The following is a 16902-nucleotide window of genomic DNA, read 5'->3' on the forward strand; positions in this document are numbered from 1 at the left end:
TTGGTTGTATAATGTTTTCTCCATGTTCTCTGTTCTCTCTGTATCAGCGGGTTCCTAGCACACCTGTTTTACCTGCATTCACGTTCAGGAATATGCAGGCATGGTCTAATCTCTTAAAAAACGTTCAGCTCAGACTTTTCCCACTAGGCAGACCTTGTATGACATGGTTGGGGCTAAATTTTAAACTTTTGAAATCATGTCCCCGAGGTGAAAACAAGTCACTAAGTTGCCAATAACAAGTAGGTCTCTAGTCACTCCAAGTCCAAAGTTCCAAGGCAGTATACTGACATTAAACATATTTTTTGAAGTGTTTCTTGATTAATAAAAAAATAAAAATACATACAAAATTACACACTGCCACTTTTCAATAGTATCACTCACATTTAATGTGAAATATCTAGGAGAAAAGAAAGCAAGGCTTTATTATTGTCTTTATTAGGTCAAATTAAAACCACAACCATACTACCACAAATTATCATTTATGACCTGTGACTTAAAATTGATATGAAATCCAGTATTTTAAATTAAATAAAACTTTCTAACTTGGGGTCGGCTGAACAAAAAGCTGACCAATTACAGGGCTGCACCAGAAGTCATTCCCACCCAGCACCAGACAAAGTACTGTTATTGTCTTTACAGTGAACGAGCACCATGCAATTTAACATTTCTAAATAAATTATGTCAAAATTAAGGTTGTCTGTAGTAAGTCTTTCCGAGTTGGTAAACGTAAAGTCAAAGTCTAGTTTGATTTTGCCAGGTTGCACGTCAGCAAATTTGTGAGTCGAGTCGACGTCCAAGGCATGATCCATCTTAAATCTTCTACTTGCTGTTGCAAATAAACCTTGTATCTGTTTTTGCCTCTTTTTTTTTTCTTTTTCCATCATCTGGATCTGTCACTTATTCTTTACATTGTATGCAAATTTCATGATGACTGGATCAAAGTAACTGGATTCTCCAAAATCTTTTTACAATTATTTCTATTAAAGTGGACCAAAATACCTTTGAGAGGGTGTAAAAGTCTCATTCACCAAGTTAAGATACATGTTCACAAGCACTTTAGCCTTGACACATCCTATTCATTTCAGTAGAAGGATGATGGGTTGCATCACGTCGAAGCCAAACTTAAGCAAATCAGTGTGGCCATCATGCCGCAACCAGCCAATCAAGGAAAAGGAGGGTTGATACGTCATACATATATACACATATCCGCACACAGAACAGACTCCTTTCTAACAAGAAAAAAAAGATGCTGAAAACATCAGAACCTTGAGTTCCAAGAATTATAGATTAGAATTATGTTCATGACACTCTAAAAGACAAAGTTCAGCACTGCGCTGTTAAGTGTAACGATGAGGAGGCAGGATGCAAATGCTTTTTTATTTTTTTATGCTCTTTATTTTCCATTAAATTAAAATAAACAAAGAACAAAACACTATGGAATAATAAAGAAAAGGTAACAAAACAAAACACTATGAACTATGAGGATAAACTAAAAGACTGAAACAAACAAGCAAAAATAACAAACAATGAAACAAACTACATAAAGCAAACCTGGAAAACTGAAGATAAAAAACACTGAGGTCTGAGGCAAAACAAAACACAGATAAATGAGATCCAGACAGTAACAGGACGAGGTCAAACAAAAAGCACAACAGAGAACAAAGAAGCACATGGGGTATTTATACACAGGCACACACAAGGGACACCTGTGGAATTAACAAGGAGGTGGGGTTATAAATGAGACAGGAGGGATTACAGATGACAGGGCGGGGCTAAGACAGAGACAGGACAATAACCAAAACAACTAGGGACACAAGACAGGAAAACAGAGGGCAGGAGCAGAAAAGACCCAAAAAAGGGAAAGACACTAGACAGACACAGGTAATGGTGTGACATTAAGAAATAAACGCGCCACAGTCGGACCACACCTGGCTCTTAAAGGGAATGGCAAGTGACACACTGATTTTATTTACTGAGTTTATTTCCCGTTATTCTCAAAACACACCCATAATTAATTAAGAAATTTAGATCATGCCTTTTACACAATTTAAACTGCTCAAGATGTATTTTTGTGTCCTCACAATATTAAAGACACATCAATAATTCACTCCAGTTCTTTATTGGAGTGAGCCTGGCATGCTGATACGTTGAAACCCACTCTACTTTATTTAAATCTGGAGAAAGCAGCATTGCAGCTACTTCTAAAAACCAAATTGAGATATGAATTGAGTACAAATGCACTGACAAGTGCTACACACAAGTGATACTTTTGAAGGATTTGTTGGGGCAGTGTATATGTCTATATACTGTATAGGGCTACTTTTTTGTAATACACCGAGTTGGCTGCAAACAAAGTTTGCAAGCAAGTACGTTAATCTCTGAAACACGGCTCATGCTAGCCTGAGGTAAATATCCCCAGTCAGGGGGACGGAAAACTCATTTTGAACTGTCCAGCCCCCATTTTCATCGCACAGAAAGACGACCGCTTATCCAGTGTTTCTGTCCGCCGCACTAAAATTATCATGGCAAAGCAGCCATATTGAGAGTCTATCTCTTCCATTACAGCCTGTCTTTATCTCGGAACGGGGGAGCGCAGGCTGCAGCAAGTGTCTGGCCGAGGATGCTGTCCGCAGCCATGAATATGGATGCGGTGTCAGGTGTAAAAGAGTGGGCCCCTGTGATGCGGCGCTGTCTCTGACACATCCTCTGCTCAACTCCCAGCTCCAATCACACCCCAGATGTACCGGAGCTGCTGCTACTGTCACTCAATCTGTGGCCCGCGTTCTCAGCCGACAGCCGGAGTCCGCGGCCCGCGATGCTCGGTGCCGACAGCGAACCGAGAACAGCGAGGGAAGCAGAAATGGAACAGCATGCTGATACAGAGCCTCCAACTTTCACCAGATTAGTTAAAGAAACATTAAAACAGATGATGAACCATTTTTAGTGGAGTCAGTCGGTTAAAAAACTGATTAATCTCAATAGAACTTAGGTCCTTAAGGCTAAGCGTTTGATAATGGGTATTTATATGTAAATAAAATAATCAGTGTTAGAAACTATTAGATTTGTATTATTGGTGTCAATCCCTTAAAAAAAAATCACCAGATGCTTAGTATGTCATCATTAAGTATGTGGTGCTCCCCAATTAGTAAGTGGTGGTTATCAATTAGTATGTGGTGCTCATCACCTAATATGTGGTGCTTAGCATGTAGTGCTCACCACTTAGTATGTAAGGCTTAGTATATGGTGCTCCCCACCTAGTCTCTGGTGCTCACCACCAAGTATGTAATGTTTAGTATGTGGTGCTCACCACCTAGTATCTTGTGCTCACCACCAAGTATGTGATGTTTAGTATGTGGTGCTCACCACCTAGTATCTTGTGCCCACCACCAAGTATGTGATGTTTAGTATGTGGTGCTCACCACTTTGTATCTGGTGCTCACCACCAAGTATGTGATGTTTAGTATGTGGTGCTCACCAATTAGTATGTGGTGCTCACCACCAAGTATGTGATGTTCACCACTTAGTATCTGGTGCTTACCACTTAGTATGTGGTGCTTACCACTTAGTATGTGGTGCTCACTACTGAGTATTTGATGTTTACTATGTGGTGTTCACCATTTAGTATTTGGTGCTCACCACCAAGTATGTGATTTTTAGTATGTGGTGCTCACCACCTAGTCTCTAGTGATCACTGCTTAGTATGTGATTATCAGTGTTGGGCACGTTACTTTGAAAAAGTAATTAGTTATAGTTACTCGTTACTTCTCCAAAAAAGTAACTGAGTTACTAACGGAGTTACTCCACTATAAAAGTAATTAGTTACCAGTAAAAGTAACTATCGCGTTTTTTTATTATTATACACTTTTTATTATTCGCCCGTCAAAAAAAGGAAATCAATTATGCATTTACTATTATTATTAGAAAAATAACAAACGAAAATAAACCCAAAATGTTGACAAAAATATAATCTAACGAATTTCAAAAAAATAAAACGAAATTCTCCACACAACCAAAGAAAATTACTAAAACTTGTAATACTGAAAAAAGCGGAAAAAACGGAAAAACGCGTCTGGGGATGAAATTAAACAAACCAAGCCACACTCAAAAGAAATATGTATATATAAAACAAAATAATAGACAAAAACAACAATTTAATGCCCGTTAAATTGGTATTAATATAACAGCTTCACCAAAAGGGAATAGATCGGGCCCAAAAAATCAGACCCGACCCAGCCTGAGCCCGTGCACGTTCTGCCCAAGCCCTACCCAACCCGAACCATAAACTGTCTGTTTTGGGGCTGATTGAATGAGCGAAATATAATCAGAATTATGTTAATTAACACTGTAACATAGAAGCATAGAACTATTATTTAATTCAAATGATTTTTAAGAACAGCTACACACAATGCTGCAAGTCAAACGCGGAGGCGTTCACGTGCGCCCAGAGCTACGTGATTACATTTTTCATTTTTATTATAGTTTAATTTTATTTTGTTTTTATTTTTTCTGTTCAGTAAGTTTTTAGGGTGGGCTTGCTAGCGCGAGCGCTTTACACAAGAACTAGGACCACGAGGTGCCGCGCGCTCGGCACAACACCTCCCGCTGTACAACTGTGCTTATAAATAAATTAAACAAAAAATGAGGATATTCTATCAGTAATTTCAGTTCGTTTTAGTTAGTTTTATAAACACAAAATACAGTTCGAGATAGTAATGTTTTTTCCTTTTAATTACCGTTTTTATTAGATTCAGTTAACACAAATGTTTTTTCACTTTCAGTTTTCGCTATTTCGTTCGCTTTAGTGAACAATAATAATTGGTTACTTAGCAACATTGTGATTATCACACCAGAGCTTTATATAAAATAAAAATAGGAGCCCGATTTCGGGTCGGTCCTCGGGTCAGGTCGGGTTCTGGCAGAGAATCTAAGCTCTAAAAGAGAAAGCAGCAGCACCACAAAAACCGGAGCAGCTAAAAAGAGCTTAACGTCCTTAATTCGGAACTTGGGCTGTCCACGGTAATCACTGAATTGATTAGAGCACGCAAATCGTCACAATTGTGCCTCACTTCACCACGCCAAACCACTTAAACCTACAGGCACAGCGACCAGAAGCTCAAGTTCACCGGACAGAGGAGGGGTTAACCAGGGCAAAGCGATGTAAAAAAAAAAGTTCATAGAGCGGCTAAAGTAACGTGCAGTAACGGGGTGTCGGAAACGGTAACAGCGTTATAGTTACAGTCATAGTAATTAGTTAGATTACTCGTTACTGAAAAAAAGTAACGGCGTTAAAACTAACGTTACTAGCGTTACTAACGCCGTTACTTTTTTTCAGTAACGAGTAATCTAACTAATTACTATGACTGTAACTATAACGCTGTTACTCCCAACACTGGTGATTATTAGTATGTGGTGCTCACCAATTATTTTGTGGCGCTCACCACCAGCTATGTGATGTTTAGTATGCGGTGCTCACCACTTAGTATGTGATGATTAGTATGTGCTGCTCATTAATCAGTGTGTGGTTCCTAGGACCTAAAATAATATTTTATGCTTAATATGTGGTGCTCACCACTTTTTATCTGAAAAGTATGCGGTGCTCATCACCTCATGTGTGTTTGCTTTTAGAAATGTTCAACAACCTTTCTGCTTTCAGGTCGTTTAGGTCGTTTTGCATCTTCTACTGCTGCGTTTCGAGGATCATCTGACTGTGCTGAGAGTTTATTCTGAGAGTACTTTGAGATGTGTAGGTTTGTATGTGGTTATTGTATATGATTCTTTATATCAGTGACAAGCCATTTCTACACCAAAGCCAAAGCGGGAGGAGGAGAGTGCTTCATTTGTCTGCAGCTCTAAAGTTTGAAAAGCTGTTTTTGAGGCAGTTTAGAGAAGTTTATACTCTCGCGTAATCTGCGCCGCTCCTTTCAGCGGCTTTGTAAACCGCCATTGAGGATACAGGCCTCCATTGTGCGGCTGAAAGGATGAGGCTTTTCTCCAGTTCTGTGTTAATGGGATGTGACACGAAATATGAAATATAAGTCGACGGTGGCTGTGCGCATCCAGCTGGGACTATTCAGGCCTGTTTTAAAATATTTGAGAAATTAAACGTGTTTGCGGAGGAGAGAAGGGAGGAAAAAAAAAGTGCTTATCTCGTTTTACAAAGCACTCCTGTAGAATATCTCTGAGTATCCAGACGAACGGAAACAGGGGCGAAACAATGTCGAGATTTCGGAGCAATGTGCAGTCATTGTTTCCTGAGTTAGATTAGGAATGGGTGCGGGAGGAGGAGAGGGGAAGGGAAGGGAGGGAGGGCCTTTTTTTCCCCCTCGTTTTTTTTTTTTTTTGTGATTCATACCCCTCCTGCAAAAGGCAGAACCCTCAATTCTACTCTATCAGGAGCGAACACCTTGGCAGATAGGCGCTGTGAGGTGAAAAAATAGTGAAATGAATTTTTTCCGCCACGCTTAAGCGGAGAAAGCGAGGGAGAGAGGAAAGAAAAAAAACAGTGCAAGAAACAGAGAAAGAGAGAGAGAGAAAGAAAAAAAAGAGAGAAAAAGAGGGATATTCTCCCATCACCGCACTGCCGCACGCCTTCTCTTTGTTCTCCGAGGCCTGCTCGCCATTCTGCATGATTAACAATATTATCGGTACCTGCCCGCGTCTGCCGCCGGGCTACACGCCATTGTGTTCCCGTCAGGGGTGAGTGGCCAGGGCCTGGCGTGACACTGACGCTGGACCATCAGGTGCCACTGGGGGGGTGGCGGGGTGGGCGAAGACTCCCAGGTGGGCCTCAGCGCTGGCATTTGCGAAAGCTCCTCAAGCAGGGACGGCACTGGGCATGGGCAGGGTGGGGGGCATCAACTCTACCGACATCTGCCCGAAAAAAGCAGCGAGCAGGGTTGGGTGAGGGTGGGGGTGGGAGGAGTGGTGCTGATGGTGGTATTTGAACCTCATGGGGCACATGGCACATGTGCCGGGTACTCACGGCTCCATCTGGTTGCGCAGACGAACCCCAAAAAAGTGTGCGCTGATACGGTAATGAATCAGGCTCGTTCGCGGGCACGGCTGATTTGCTTCAGTTAGGCCTTATTGAGCGCACAACCAACAGAAACACACCCGTAAACTATAATATACACATTTAAAGTATATGAATAAGAAGAGGTGTGTCTAAACTTTTGACTGGTACTGTATGAAAATTACTTCTGTGCCACTTTTCTTTCCACGTGTGCTTTGTAAAAATAAAAAGTAAAAAAAGATTTGCTTTCTGCCAACAACTCCCCTCCCCTTAACCATCACATCATTCCATCTCCATACAAAAGTTTCAGCACGGACTCTTTAAATCTTTAAACTTAATCACGAACAGTCATAAAGTTTCAAATCAGCCGGTTCGAATCCTGTTTATGTAGCTTGCCATCGTCTACCGGAGCCCTGAGAGAGCACGATTGGCCTTGCTCTCTCTGGGTGGGTTGACAGCGCTCTCTCCCCACATCAATTCAAAGGGTGATGCTGATCAGCACAAGGCATCTGTGAGCTGATGTATCAGAACCGAGTCGCTGCACTTTACTCCGAGTGCGCTGTGATGCTACTCTGTAATGTTGCATCAGCAGCAGTGTGAAAAGAGGACGGTGGCTGACTTCACATGTATCGGAGGAGGCATGTGCTAGTCTTCACCGTACTGGTGTGATGGGGCATCACTAGTGATAGAATAGAGTCCTAATGAGTGGGTTGGCTAATTGGCCGTGCAAATTGGGGAGAAAAAAAAATAGAAAATAGAATTAAATTAAAAAAGACAGGTTGTTATGAGTCACATGATCAGTATGAAAACTGTTCGTGATTGGCTGACAAGAGAAGTAACTGGAACGTTGCAGCACTTCATCATTTTCCCAGCTTACATTCTTTTTTGTTCTTAATGTTTTGTTCTAGGCTGATGTTAGGAGGTTCTTATTTGAGATTCTATGGCACATGGCCACTCATATCAGAACAACACACGTTAACACACCATCACCATGTCAGTGTCTCTGCAGAGTGCTGAGAAATATTACCAGCTATTTGATGGCCCTAATCATTGAAGAACAATAAAGTATAATAATAAATAAAGTATGCAGAGAAACAGGAGGACTATAGTCTGTAATTATAATCATAATTATAGCGTGCTCCTATATGAGCAGTGGAGCTGAAAAATCAATAATGGGTATAGAAACAAGGAGGTGGTCATAATATGGTTATAATATTATGCTTGATGCACCTTATAATGTTAGCATGTGGTAAACAAATTGGGTGCAGCATAGGGATTTGCATGGCAGTTATAATATCTATATATCTGCAATCTGTAATGATTATATATTATATTTAGGGCTGTCGATGTTAAAGCGTTAAGGCAAGCGATTAATTTGAATGGAGAACGTGATCTGGTCTTGTTTCGACCCAGCTATCAAATATACTACTCTTTAATTGCGCTAAACTGCTGATAAGGTGCAGTTTAATCTGATATATAAGCCAGATAATACACTGAAGAACAAGTGTGATTAATCTTTAAAAAAAAAAAAATAAATAAATTTATTGACACCGCTAATTATATTTCTGCATTAAGAAATATGGACAGCTTACAATCATTGATGGTTAGATGAATTCCCAAATGTATCAACGTATTCTAAAGGATTATGTGAGGAAATTATGCCTCTGAATATTTGTTTGCCACTAGGGATTGTTTCCTTACCTCATAGATGAGTCTCTGTTGTGCTCTTGGGGTAATTCTGATCCAATTCTTGGCAGAGGAGCTACAGTCCCAAATTTTCTCCATGTGTAGATTCACCTACTTTTTACACTGGCATATGAGGTTTTTATAGTTGTTTTCAATGAATGGTCATCATTTATTTGGTGGTATTATTATATTTAGGCACATTCTATTTTTTATTACCTTTTTTACCTCATTACCTGATGTACAGACACTCAGGCCCTAATGCAGCAAAGCAGGTCCAAACCATGATGTTTCGTCATGATGATTTCATGGGGATTTGCGGTGCTTTGTTAATGCCAGATGTAGCAGCAATAGTTTAATCTTCCAAAAACAATTCGTTTAAATTTTAAGTCTCAATATTCTTTCTCAAACTTTCTTTACCTTATAGATGAGTCTCTGTTGTGCTCTTGGGGTAATTCTGAGTGCACACTTCTTGGCTGGCAAAGTAGCTACAGTCCCATTTTTTTCCATTTTTAGATTCACCCTCTTTTTCCACTGGCATATGATGTTCTTTTTTTCTTTCTGGTTGTTCTCAATGAAGACATGAATGATCAAAATTTATGAAAAAAAAATAAGAAACCACTTGAAAATGACGAGTTTCTTTGATTTTACCAAAATAAAAACCTCTGGAATATAATCAAGAGGGAGATGGCTGATCACAAGCCATCAAACCAAGCTGAACTGCTTGAACTGTTGCACCAGGAGTGCAGGCATAAAGTTATCCAAAAGCAGTGTGTAAGACTGGTGGAGGAGAACATGCAAAGATGCATGATGAAAAGTGTGATTACAAACCAGGGTTATTTATCCAAATATTGATTTCTTTAAAACTTTAAGAATATGGACTTTTTTATTTCTTTGCATTATTTGAGGTCCAAAAGCTCTGCATCTTTTTTTTTTGTTATTTACGCCATTTCTCATTTTCTGCAAATAAATGCTCTAAATGACAATATTTTTATTTGGAATTTGGGAGAAATGTTGTCAGTAGGTTATAGAATAAAACACCAATGTTCTTTTTACTCTAAAACAGTGGTCTCTTAATTATTTCCAGAGCTGTATACATATTCTGTAACAAATTTATGATGCTTAAATGCTACATAAATCTTTTATTCCACAAAATGGAGAGGGATTGTGGGATTTTGGTTTCAGTGGGCCCTATAACAAAGCATCCAGATCTTTTTTAAGCGATAATAAAAGAAAGAATAGTTTGGTTGTTCATCATTAAGCCCCTTTTAATGTACTACAGAGCTGTGTTTATCTTTTCTCTCTTCTTCTTCAACCCAAAAAGAGACTGTTTCCAGCATCAGCACAGATCTAGCCCTACTGAATCGAGCCGTGAGTCTGCCCCCAATAAAAAAGTGCTTTGATTTAATTTGGAATTCTCTCTCCCTCTCCCCTTTTTCTCCCGTACGCACGCACGGACACCCCTTTGCCCAGAATAATTGACTCAGCTGCAGTCTTTGTGATATAATAACCAGTTTACTCCTCTGAATGACATTTCACAAGCTCAGCCCCAGCATAAAGCTAATTGTTCTAGAGAGAGAGCGCTGTGCGAGAGCGTGTGTGTGTGTGTGTGTGAGCCTGTGTGCTAGGCTAATGATAAGAGCAGAGACGACGCTCTCTCGCTGTGAGAGCGTATGTGTGTGTGTGTGTGTGTGGTGGAAGTGACATTTATCTTCTGTGAGACACTGCTGTCCCTGTATTCCTCCATAAAGCGAATGGGCTCCCAGTATTTTTTTCCCCCCTAAAATACTTTTCAATAAACACAGTGTTTGGTTCCCTCGCCCCCCCCCCCCCCCCCCCCACCACCACCACCACCACCACCACCCCCACCCCCTAAGCGCTGGTCGGTTCTCCTGCAGAGCAGAGATAGGCAGTGTAATATCATGAGAACTTTCCTTTTTCTTTCTGCTCCATGCGGAAAGTGCAGGCTCCTTTGATAAGGCTTTGTTGTTCGCTTTATGGATTTGTATAAAAACCCTTATGGTTATTTCTCATGTCAGAGAAATATGTCCATTGCTGCTTCTAGGTATTTAGTCATAAAAAGCTGATTAATTACAAGCTAGCATAGCGCGCTAGCGTTTAAAAATTTTTTTTATGCTGCAGTATTCTCATTTTGCTGAGACATCGCGACATGTGATTACAGACAATGGCGACGCAGAACAAGGCCCCTAAATTCCAGACTTCCAGTGATGGAAGAAGAGAATGGGAACGTAAACCCTGTAAATGTCCCTGTAAATGACGGCCTCAAAAAATGCTAATTCCCACTCATTCGCTTGGTTATTTATACTGTACAATTCCTAGAAAGCTAAAAAAATGAGTAAGGATTAGCACATGCACATGCATCCCATGAGTCATATAAAGCCAGCCAACCACTACATCTGCTTGTTGGACTCGGACTCAGAGTTGGACTAACGATGTGTCCACGTGTGTGTATATATATATATATATATATATATATATATATATATATATATATATAAAACAAATCAAGCTCAAATATCACTTCTTTTAAACATTCTCCAGGGTGGAGGTTTCTGAAAGCTGAATACCTAGAAAAACTGTATCATTAGTAACTTGTAGTTAGTAACATTAGTAACTTAAACACACCAAAATACTCTTTACAGCATTTAGGTGGCTCTTAACTTGCGGTTTCTGAGGCTGGTAACTCAAACTAAAAACTTATCCTGTGCAGCAAATTCAACACTTGGTCTTCCACTCCTGGGGCAGCCCTGATGAGTGCCAGTTTCATCATAAGTTTTTATTGATGGTCTTTGCGACTGCACTTGACTATTTTTTTTCTTTACTTAGTTGAGTAGTTCTTTAATTATATGGATTAGAACATTACTCAAATAGAGTTATTCACTGTATACCTGTAACTCTACCTCTTCACAACTTTACAACGGATGCTCTCAAAGACTACGTTCACATTACAAGCCACATTGCTTAAATTCTATTTTTTGCTTAGATCGGATTTGGCTATCTACAGAATCTGTAGATCTGTCCCTGAAACGCCTCACATGCACACATTGATATGTGTATAAACGTCACCTTCTTCACCAACAACAACAAAAAAACGTCATATTTGAGAGACGACTCGTAGCTTTATAAAGGGAAATGGATGAGTTAGCAGCTCATATGTGGAGCATCTTTTGCTGGAGTGGAGAGTAAACAGCTGGTCTGAAGTACATGCTTAGGTTGAAAAGGAGAAAAAAGGCCAGGCAAAAAGACGCATTATTCAGATTTGACAGTTCACATTCATGTCACATGCCCAAAAAAGCATGAAAAAATCTAATCTGAGCCACATTGAGCAAAAAAATCAGATTTGAGTCACTTCAGCCTGGTAATGTGAACATTACAACCAAACACATTAGGAGGGCAAGAAATTAAAGTAATGAACTCTTGACAAGTTCAGCACAGCTGGTAACTGAAAGCCGTTCCTGGTGACTTTACCTCATATAGCTGACTGAGAAAATCTAGCCAAGATGTGCAAAGCTGTCATCCAAACAAGAGGTGCTACTTTGGAGGTTCTAAAATATAAAACATTTTTTTTTTTGTTTTGATAACTCTAATATTAATCTACAATGTAGAAAATAATTTAATTATAAAAAAATACTGAATTTCTGTGTGTATCACGGCTGCCAGAAGGAGAGAATACGGAGAGCGAACGCACAAACAACTAACCAAAACAGGACCTAAGACTACAAATTGACTACAAGTACTGACTAACTAACACTGATGACACAGGAGCTTTAATACACATACAAGGCAGGAAAGGAAACAGGTAACAACTGGGGACTGGCAATAAGGGGGCGGGGCTACAAATCTTCACAGGTGAAAACAGTTAAGGTGGAGACATGGACGAATACTGGGGCAGAGCTACAACACGGACAGGAGCACGTGCAGAAAAACGCAAGGACTGGGACTGTATTTATAACTGATTACTGAGCTTAAATACAGCTCTCAGATTTTCACTCTGATCAAAGAAATCAGAGTATACTCTTCATATGATTACTTACAGTGGGTACGGAAAATATTTAGACCCCTTAAATTTGTTTTATTCTTTGTTTGATTGCAGCCATTTGTTAAAATCGAAAACTGATGTACACTCACTGACTCTAAGGACACAGCTAACATAACAAAGGAGTGGCTTCAGAACAACAATGTGACCATTCTTGATTGGCCCAGGCAGAGCCCTGACCTAAACCCAGTTGAGCATCTCTGCAGAGACCTGAAAATGGCCGTCCACCAACGTTTACCATCCAACCTGACGGAACTGGAAAAGATCTGCAAGGGAGAATGGCAGACGATCTCCAAATCCCCAGGTGTGAAAAACTTGTTGCATCATTCCCAAGAAGTCTCATGGCTGTACTAGCTCAAATGTGCTTCTAATCAATACTGAGCAAAGGGTCTGAATACTTATGACCATGCGATATTTATTTATTTATTTTTTGTTTTTTAAATTAGAAAAAAATTTAACATTTCAGTTTTTTTCTGTCAAGATGGGGTGCCTACAAAGGCGTAGGAGCGGGATTGACATTGGGGGGTGGGACACATTTGCTAAAATGAATCAAAGCCCACCCTATAGTGACTTAGAACAACATTTGCATAATTATAGTTAATCCCAAATAAACAAATATACGTTATTTTCTGTAATCCTGTTTATTATTAGTTAAATCCAACCAAAGGTGACTTTACAACCTAAACATGTTACTCTACATTACATGTTAGACAAAGATATGTGTGAAATGTATGAATTACATATGTATGACAAATACTGATCATTAATCACCTAATATTTTAAATAAAGATTTTATTATTATTATTATTATTATTATTATTATTATTATTATTATTATTAATATTAATATTAATATTAATATTATTATTGTAGCCAGGTGGTGAATTGAGAATACACCTTTAAAATGTGTGTCTGTAACTTTAAGAAACACAATCAGAAGTGTTGTCACCCTGAGAGAGGAAAGGGAGGAGCTAAGAGCATGGTAGAGAAGGAGGCTCAAGCTGCAGTGAATGGTGGTGCTCCATTTTAGGATCCATCCAGAGCCATCCTAATGAAATAAGAGGTAAAAATCAGGAAATACTGAACAATATAAGGTTTAGTTGGCCTATAACAGTAGTAGATGCCTATATTGCCTTTCTAAACATGTATTTTGAATGAATCACAACCAGATGCGGGCAGATGGCATTGTTTCAGTGGGGTAGTGTGCTCCTCGTGTTCAAGCCTTGTATTTTTCTGGGTTACAGAAGCTGTTTGTCCAAGTTCTCTTGATGAAATGCTCAAATCTTGTTGAGTAAAGCTGAGTAAATCGAGGTGAGCTTAAAAACTAATATTAAAAGAGCTCTGTTAATGGTATTAATGTGGTATTAATGTTATTTATCTATTTTTTGTAATTAGTGCCACTACCAAATACTGTACTGTGTTCTAAGCTAGGGTTTTACAGTGTATTCATTTTATTTTTATTGTTTTGAGTACAATTTAATCAGAATAAAATACCCGAAAAAAAATTATTTTGTCATTTGGTGTGCGTCCTTTCCCCGGTGACATTATTATTATTATTATTATTATTATTATTATTATTATTATTATTATTATTATTATTATTATTGGCATGTCAATTCTGTTGTATACTTACATTTTCTCTTTTGAAAAAAAAAAACTCAGTAGCGCTGGGTTGTGTGTTTTTTTTTTTTTTTACTGAAAGCACTTCTTATTATGGTGTCCTTCTATTAAAAGAATGTAACTTTACATTTCATAGAGATTTTTGGCAGCAGTAAATATAAACGTTCGATAACCCAAACCCTCCCAGTCTTCTAGCAGAACAAGACATAAAAGACCCAAAAGCCAAAAGATTTCGACGCGCTTTCAAAATAAAAGTTTATTTTAAAACAATTTGTGTTTTTTCTGCGGTATTTTTTTTTTTTTTTTGGGGGGGGGGGGGGGCAAATCCACCTATTTTTGATATTCCCTTGGTTCCTACACAAATGGGTGCTGAGTTTACGTTAATGAGCAATAAAATGAACATTTTTGATTTTAGCAAATGGCTGCAATGAAACAAAGAGTGAACATTTTAAAGGGGTCTAAATACTTTCCGTACCCACTGTAAATAATCAGATAACTGCAGTAATCCGATCATGAACAGATTTTTGAGTGCAGGTAAACACACTCACTGAAACAACGGCGCTAGCATTAAAATTCTTCATGATCCAGTCAATTGGTGGTCATATGAGGCTGCATTTAGCACTCTCAGCTTCCAGCTTTCTCTCTCCCTCTGAGTGTTTCGAGTAGGCGGAACACCTGTACAGCCCTGAGCTCGCTCACAAAGGAGTGGCAGGTGTGAACAGAAACCCCTGGCCAACACCCTCTCTGCCCAGGAGCCATAACCCCACCACAGTTATCAAACACCCAACAGGAGAGCATCAGAAGCCAGCTGAGCCCATGCTTGTGAAAAACGGCAGATTTATTCCAACACAACTCCGGTTTATTCTAAGCGTGCCTTCATTATTCCCACTGACTCGTTTAGTGGAGGGTATTGTGTGTTGTGTGTCTGTGCCACTTCACTATGTAGATCCACTTTGTTAGTGTTCAGTTAGATACTGTAGCCCATCTGCTGCCGTCTATTATTTGGGTTTGTGTCCTCAGTAATTCATCAATGGTCAATTTTTTGATTGGCAGACATTTGCTTGGCTGATCTAGCTGTGACATTGCCTCCACTGTGCTTCATACACTCATACATACAGTGTGTGTGTACTCATACCATGCCACCACCATGTCAATGTCACAGCTGTGTTGAGAAGGTCGCCCACCAAAAGAATAACTGGCCAACAGTGGTCCTATGGTCAGAAACTGACCAATAATGAAGAATATACTGTAGAGAGAGAATTTAAGAAATTACATGACAGCTGAACTGAAATCCGTCAGTTGAACTGTGCATCAGAAGATCACATGTCTTGGGACTTTTATAACATATTTATACACTCATAACACGCCAGACCAAGGGTTCCCAACCTTTTGCAACTCACGGGCCACTTAACCCACCACAAAACTCCCTACTCCCCTACACTCTAAAAAGTCATTCTGATGGCCTTTAGACAATACTTAAGGGACATTCCAGGATTTTGGTACATTTCAGGGGTGGTCACTTCTGAAAATTTGATCTTCAATTTGATAATTTTTAGTCATATATTTCTTAAATACAGGTAACAGACTATCAAAACGTTTGATTCGTCAAGCTCAGGTATCAAAGCATTTTTTTTTATTAGATTATGCAATATATTCGGTAACTTATACCAGTAACAGGGTTGCGAGTAACAGGGTTGCAAATCTAGGCTAAGTTGTGGTTTACCGCAGGAACAGATGCTAACTGTAAAATTTAGCTATGTATACAAGATCAAGGACAAACATGGTTATATAAGTATATAAAGTAAATTTTGACTGTACTCATTATTAGTCTTACAATATGAGTAACAGGATTGCGTTCACTGAGTGACACACACAACTTGGACAAACATATTAGGAAAAAAAACTTGTTGAAAATTGTTAGAGCACTTACTCTTGGTCTTGCCATGTGGGCAGAAAATGTCCTTGTGATGTAACTTCCTTTGTTTCAGTAGACAAATATGTTTAACTCTTTCTCTGCAGGTAAAATTCCTTATGGTAACAGGGTTGCGCGCATGTTGTGGGACACAACTTAATAGCATAGAAACTCTAACATGCAATACAATGTAGACCAAAGAAGTTGTTTTCATAAGTAAAGGAGATGCATATCAACAATATACAAGAGGAAGTCATTTATTTACAGCTTATTTTAATTGTTAAATTTGCCAAAGGTGTTGGTCACACATTGTGTGGGACAAGAGAAAACGGCCATTTTTGAGGTGGTCCAAAGGTATTCAGTCTTTTGAATAATAACTAAGGAGATTATTTTTCCACAAAATTTTACAGTTTGTCTTATAACAAGTACATTGTTCACAAAAAATAGTAATTTAGATATTTTGGATATGTACATTTGAAATTTAAGTGGTGGGACAGGAAATGTACCAAAATCCTGGAATGTCCCTTAAATAAATACCCTATTGTAAGATTTATAGTTTTATTGACTTGTAGTGACACAAAATTGGAAGTGTTGTTTCAACACACTTTCCTGACTAAA

The sequence above is a fragment of the Astyanax mexicanus genome, chromosome 14 (genome assembly GCF_023375975.1).
Source record: "Astyanax mexicanus isolate ESR-SI-001 chromosome 14, AstMex3_surface, whole genome shotgun sequence".
Taxonomy (NCBI): domain Eukaryota; kingdom Metazoa; phylum Chordata; class Actinopteri; order Characiformes; family Acestrorhamphidae; genus Astyanax; species Astyanax mexicanus.